Here is a 6,713-nt window from a genome sequence, read left to right on the forward strand (position 1 = left end):
TTTTTTTTTTTTAGTTTGGACATTCCACTAGGCCCTGGGGTTACCCTAGTAAACACAAAAGATAAAATTCCCTAACCTAATGGGGTTGGCATTCCAATGGAGGGAACTACACAGAAAATACCACATATATCATTTATAATAGTTAAATAGGTGAGTTAATTATATAGTATGGTAGAAAAAATAAAGCATAGTTAAGTGTCTGGAGGATAGAAGGGGGAAATGTACAGTTTTAAATAGTGTAGATGAGAAATACTGAGCAAGGACCTGAAGGTACTGAGAGGGCATCAAGAGGAAAAGTCCATCAGCAGGAACAGCAAGTACAAAGGCTCTGGGGTGAGTTTATGCCCATCAGGTCTAGGGAGCATGAGAGGCTCATATGGCTAAAGCAGAGAGAGCAACAGGTAGGAGACAGACGAAAGGGGCAGATTGCAGGGCTTTGGGAGCATTTGTGAGGACTTGCGTTTTTACTTGATTTAGGAGCCTCTGGAGGATTTTTAGCAGAGGAGAAACATACCTAACATTTCAGGGAGAATGAGATTTAATATCAGGAATTACATGCTTACAAAACCATTGGAAGAACTGGAGGAGCCGGCTCCAGGCTGGGCCTCCTGGAACAACATGACTGAACTGCCGGCCTCTGCCCCCATGAGGAGGGTAGGAAATTAGGAGGCCCCACTGGAATCTGGGCTGTGATCTCGGGACAGGAGGCCTTACTGCCACCACACCTGTTTCTTTTTTTTTTCTTCTAGAGACAGAGTCTCATTTTATTGCCCTCGGGAGAGTGTTACAGCATCACAGCTCACAGCAACCTCTAACTCCTGAGCTTAAGCGATTCTCTTGCCTCAGCCTCCCAAGTAGCTGGGACTACCTGTTTCTTTTTTTAGACAGACTCTCTGTAGCCCTGAATAGAGTGCTGTGGCAGCACAGCTCAAAGCAATCTCAAACCTTAAACTTGGACTTAAGCGATCCTCTTGCCTCAGCTTCCCAGGAAGCTGGGACTATTGGTGCCCGCCACAATGCCCAACTATTTTTTTAGTTTGTAGTAGAGACAGGGTCTCACTCTTGCTCAGGCTGGTCTCGAACTCCTGAGCTCAAGCAATCCTCCTGCCTCAGCCTCCCAGAGTGCTAGGATTATAGGCGTGAGCCACTGCAACTGGCCTCCCACACTTGCTTCTTGAGCTTCCCTTCCCTGCAAAGCTGGTGACTAAATGCCAGTTGTGTTGCAGAAAACCCTTGGCTCCACAGCCCACACGGCACTATTTCCCTCCCCGCATCTCCTCCCTCCAAATTTCACTTTCTTTGGTGAGACCTAATTCATATCCAAAAGTAGCTTCAAATGAACATAGGGAATGATGACTAATGCCAGCCCACTGTGGTGTCTGTCACAGCCCCAAGCCTATCCCCATGCTAGACACCCTATACCCCCATTTTCTTGCCTCCAGAGCCTCCTGATTGGCTCTACCCACATCCCAGCCTCTTACCTGTGCTTCTCCAGACCCCCACTGCAGCATGTACCACATTGGCAAAATTGCCTGTGGATTTTCTTGTCCTCATCACCCAATGTAAACTCCTTGAGGACAGAAGTATACCCACTCATTTCAAGGCCACATCCTCAGTCAAGGCCACATCCTCCGTGCCTATAGTGGTGCCTGGAGGGATCCATCTGACCAAGCTGGGAGAGGGGCAGCAAGCCCACCCAGCCTGGGAGTAGAAGCAGGGGAGAGAAAGAGGCAGAATCCTAAGCTATTTAACTGCCTCAAGACTCAGTTTTAGCACCTGCAAAATGGGGGCAATAGCATTAATAATCAGTATGTATGTCAAGGGATCTGAGGAGGCATACACATTCATATGTGTTCATCAATTCCATCTTTTTCTCAGATTTCTTCCACAGTTGGAGAGGGTCTGTGCTTTCCTAGGAATCCAGCCCTGAAGAAGAAAGCTGGCAAAATCCACAGCATCTTGGGGCCATGCACGGCAGGCCACTAACTCATAGTAGGGAGGCAGAGAGGTGCCTGCTTCCTGGGCCCTCCTTTTCACTTGAGAGGTTTTCCCTCGAAAGTTGGAACAAGAAGAGTTCCTCCTCCCACTCTAGGCCTGCCAGGCTTCCTGGCAGCAGAACTTGTGGTCAGCAGAGCCTGGAGGCCTGATCCTGCCAGATGACCAGCTGCACTAGTAGCTGGGAGACTCTGGAGGAGAGTGGTCAAACACTGTGTACCAGGCTGACTCTTCTTATGTCTCACTCGGGTCATTCCTGGTTGATATGAGCCTGGGTCAATCCCAGCTGGAATGGGCCAGTCAGGTTTATGCCCAGTATCCGGTCATAACTATTAATAGAGCCTTCTTTCACTCTTAAGTGTCCTATACATCTGCTAAAGCTGAGCATACATATCCTATGATCCAATAATTCCTCTCCTAGGCATGTGCCCAATAGAAATTTTGCACATCAACTCACCAAAGACATATTCTAGAATATTCACAGCAGTGCTCTTCGTAATAACCCTAAACCAGAAACTAGCCCTTCAACAGATAGATAAATTGTGGTACATTCACATCATATAATTATGCAGCCATGAGAATGAACATTCTACAGCCACATACAGTAACACAGATGAGTCTTGCAGACATAATTTTAATTACTGATCTTTTCCTCCAATACCCTATCCCACCTACCTTTCATTTTGGGCTAGACACATAGAACATCCTCATACCTTATCACCATACCCTTCATTAAAACCTCTACTCCCAACCACAAAATGCAACCATCCATACGAGGCCTTTTCACCTGCTTTTCATTTTTTTTCTTTGAAACAGTGTCTCAGTATGTTGCCCTCAGTAGGGTGCCATGGTGTCACAGCTCACAGAAACCTCAAACTCTTGGGTTCAAGTGATTCTCTTGCCTCAGGCTCCCAAGTAGCTGGGACTACAGGTGCCTGCCACAGTGACCGCCTATTTTTTGTTGTAGTTGTCATTGTTGGTTAGCTGACCCAGGCCAGGTTTGAACCAGCCAACTTCAGTGTATGTATGTGGCTGGTGCCATAAACCACTGGGCTACAGATGCCAAGCCTCACTGCATTTCTAGAAAATAAAAGTTAAGAGTCAGTTTCTCTGAGAAAGTTGACCTGAACGACGTATTCCCTACACATTTCTGTTGGGTTCATTGAAGTTTGATGGGTTTGTCTTTGGAGAAGCTGTATAACCTTATCACCTGAAAATGCTTCCTATGGGGAAGATTGGTTCTGGTATCAACCATCTACTCTGGGACCTCTTAGGCCTTTGCCAACACGTTAAGGCCTCAGGCTTACAGGGAGCTCTCTCTCCCTGCCTGCCCTGTCCTTCACTCTTAGCCCCCCACCTATCCAAATCTCACTAAGGCCTGCTCAAACCTGTTTCTTCCAGGATTTCCCACCACCCCGGGCTCCTAACCTTTCCTTCTGTAAATCCTATTAAGTCTTTTTTTAAGCCCTTGGTCCCTGGTCTAAGTTTCAAGAGCACAGGTAAGTTTGCCTTGGTCACTGATTATACCTCAAAAGTTTGGACCAGCTCCTGGTAAATAATAGGTTCTTAATAAACACCCAATTAATAAAATGTTTTTGTATCATAGCATCTCCCAGATTGTTGTCCAGCTTTCTCCAGCATATTTGTAATCTTGATTCCTCTAGACATTCCTAGACTTTGCTAGGACAGGATTTATGTCTTCTTCATCTTTTTATCCCTACCACTCACTGTTCTGCTTAATACTTATTGAAAGAGAAAGAAGAGAAAGTAAATTCAGAGTATTTTCAATGAAGAAAGTATGGGGTGGTGGTGGTGAGGGTGGTGGGGTCAGTGGCTAAAGAGTTATTTGGATTTCAAGGGTGTGGGTAATCCAGGAGAACAAGCTACTGTATTTATTTGCCTACGATTTTATGAATTTATTTATACCTGCTTCTTTCCAGAGAAGGTTTGAGATGACTTACAAAAATACACACAATACAAGGTAAAAAACAAGTCGGTGAAGAAATCAGGACGAGGGGAAAATAAGAGTAGGAAAAATAAGATCAAGCCGGCTTGGTAGAAGTGGGCCAAAATGTTGGCCAAGTTTCTTCCCATAGCCCACTCAAAGCTTAAGTTCCTCTCCCCTACCCACCTCCGTCAGGGAGGGCTACAGGTCACACACTGTCACACACACACATGGACCGAGAGAGAACTGTTCTGAGGTTAGCTGGGTCGAAGAGTTGGGGCTGAGAGGACCCTCTCGGCATCGCCCCAGCCGCCAAGCCCCAGTCCCAAAGCCCGGGCTTGGAAGCCAAGGCGGCCTTGGGGAGGGTTGTGTCTAGGGGCCTGTGTTGCTCTGGGGAGGCCATCCTTGGCCCAGGCCTGAAGGCCCAGCTTGTGCCAGGGCCCTGGGACTTGGGGTGGTAGTGGTCGTGGTAGAGGCTGAGGATCGCTCTTCCACTCCACGCTGCAAAACTTCCCGAGCTCAAAAGTTTACGCCCTCCGGCCAACTGTACTCCCGGCCTACTAAGCGCGCGACCAGCACAAGGGCACAAAGATGGAGGTAGCAGCGCGCTTCCACCCCGCCCCACCCCCACCCCCAGGCTCCAGACAAAGGGGCAGGTCGCCCCTCCCCCAATGTCTCCCAAGCGTTCCCCTCCGCCGTCTTCTCCCCTCCCTTCAGGCCGCCCTACAGTGACTTCCTTTCCCCTCCAGGAACGGCCCCGGGACTTCTCAGGAACTGCGTTTCACCTGGACCCGGGGGCGGAGAACCAGCGCAGAGGGCGGCCTCAGGCCCACCCCCAGGCCGGGCCGCCCCTGGCCCGCGCCCTCCCCTTTGAACTCGTTCTCCCGGCCTCCAGCGCCTTCCCGCCCAGGCGCCCCCGCCCCCACCCGGCCGAGCACGTGCTGCCCAGGGCCCGGAGCGCCATCCCGCTGCCTCGTGGTGGGGGCTGGGCCCACTCCCCGCTCTGCTCCCCACCCCCACCGGAAACATTCCTGAAACATTCCTGAAAGTAGGAGGCCCGGCCCCTCTAGTTCCCCACCCCGCCTCCACTCCCGGCTCAGGGTTTTCCAGCGTCTCCCCCTTCACGGCCGGCTCGCCCCCTGAGGAGGGGGCTGGGCCAGGGCCTCGGCTGACCGGGAAGGGGAGCAAAGAAAAACATGAGTCACAGCAGTGTGTCACTAGACCGCATTACAATTCCCTGCATCACAGGAGGTGTGGAAGGCCGCCTCAGGGACCAGGCGCCGGGAGGTGCGCCCGAGAAGGCCCCGGGCCGGCCTGCAGGGCGCGCCTCTCCGACTGCGCCCTTTCTTCCCCCACCGCCCTCCCCGCCATCTTCCCACTTTGGCTTCCTCCTCGTTCTGCGCAACAAGTCTTTGTTGAGCCAGACACCAGGCGCCCCGGCCCGGCGGGTATGGCGAGTAAACTCGCTCCCTGTCCTCAAAGCGCTTCCAGGCGACCTCTGGCCCACCCTTTATTTCTTAAGTCATAGCGGTAGGGGTCAGAGCCCAAAGTGAGACTGCGTGTCTTCCAAACACCATCCAGGTCACTCAGAGAAATGAATCCTCCCTCGGGTATACCTATAAACGAACCAATCGTTCGCTTTGCTTGAAGGCTCCACCTTGATTGTGGTTCGCTCGTGGCCATTAATAAAACTAGAACACTTTGGATTTCACAAGTTTCACGTTTGAATTTCACAAGACTCGTATTTCACCAGTTAGCCACATGCGGGTTGACACTGAAATGCACATGTTGACACCTGTCCGCCCGGGGGAAATCTACGAACCGTCTATCTGGGCGAAGGGGGCGGTGTGTAGGCCTTAAGAATTCTCCAACGAGAGTGTTTCTTACCCTCACTCGGTCCATATGGAAGCTCACCCAACAGCCCACACACACCCTATTCGGAGCAGACCCACAAGCCCAGAAGACCTCAAAGGTGACTCCCCCTGGGATCCTACTTGCAGAGAGTAAGGACGCCTTTCCCCCCCCCCACAGTGAAAAGCTCCTTTGTGATTTCTCTGCACGGCCCTTCCGGTTCTTCTAAGTCCGGGACCGTAAGGAGTAGGTTACACACTCCGCTTCGCAGCTCAGGCCGCCGAACGCCCCACCCCAACATCAGCACCCACCCGCGCCGCGGCGGCGGCGGCGGCGGCTGGCGGGCGGCCGCCCTTTTAAATCCCCGGGCTAATTTGCATGGCCCCGCCCCCTCGGTGACACGGCTGGCGCGGGCGGGCCCGTCCCCCCTGCCCCTGGGTCGCTCTTTTTAAGCTCCCCTGAGCCGGGGCTGCGCTCCTCTAATTGGGACTCCGAGTCGGGGCTATTTCTGGCGCTGGCGCGGCTCCAAGAAGGCGTGAGTTCGCGGCCGCTCTGGTGGCTTTTTTTTATATCTATAATTTAATTAAATTATTTATTTATTGAGGCTGCGCACGGGCCGTGCCCAGCTTCCTGCCCCTCGCCATCCTTCGGGGGAGGGGGAATATTTTTGTCCCCCCGCCTGGATGTGACATATAAATACCCCGCGGGGGCCTGGGCGGCGAGCACGCGGCGGCGGCGGTCACTGAGCGCCTCTGCTCTCTCTCCTGGTTTCAGATCCGCATTTGCTACCAGCGGCGGCCGCGGCGGAGGCAGGCCGGTCCTCAGCGCCAAGCACCGTCGCTCCCGGCAGCCCGGAGCGCGCACCGCAGGCCGGCGGCCGAGCTCGCGGTGAGTCGTCCCGGGGGGCCGCCGCGGTGGTGGC

The 6,713-nt window shown here is 52.6% G+C and overlaps 1 protein-coding gene across 2 annotated transcripts in view; it reads left to right on the forward strand.

The window, feature by feature from the left end:
* The first annotated feature begins 6,163 nt into the window (after positions 1-6,163).
* The window catches only part of HMGA1 (high mobility group AT-hook 1), an 8,758-nt gene continuing 8,208 nt past the window's right edge, over positions 6,164-6,713 (forward strand). For both annotated transcript variants that reach the window (XM_012804699.1, XM_012804701.1), the window contains exons 1-2: positions 6,164-6,326; positions 6,566-6,679. The gene's annotated coding sequence lies outside the window, so the exon portion shown is untranslated. The remainder of the gene's footprint in view (positions 6,327-6,565; positions 6,680-6,713) is intronic.

The sequence above is a fragment of the Otolemur garnettii genome, unplaced genomic scaffold (assembly GCF_000181295.1).
Source record: "Otolemur garnettii isolate 467f Iridium unplaced genomic scaffold, OtoGar3 scaffold00031, whole genome shotgun sequence".
In the NCBI taxonomy this organism is placed as follows: Eukaryota; Metazoa; Chordata; class Mammalia; order Primates; family Galagidae; genus Otolemur; species Otolemur garnettii.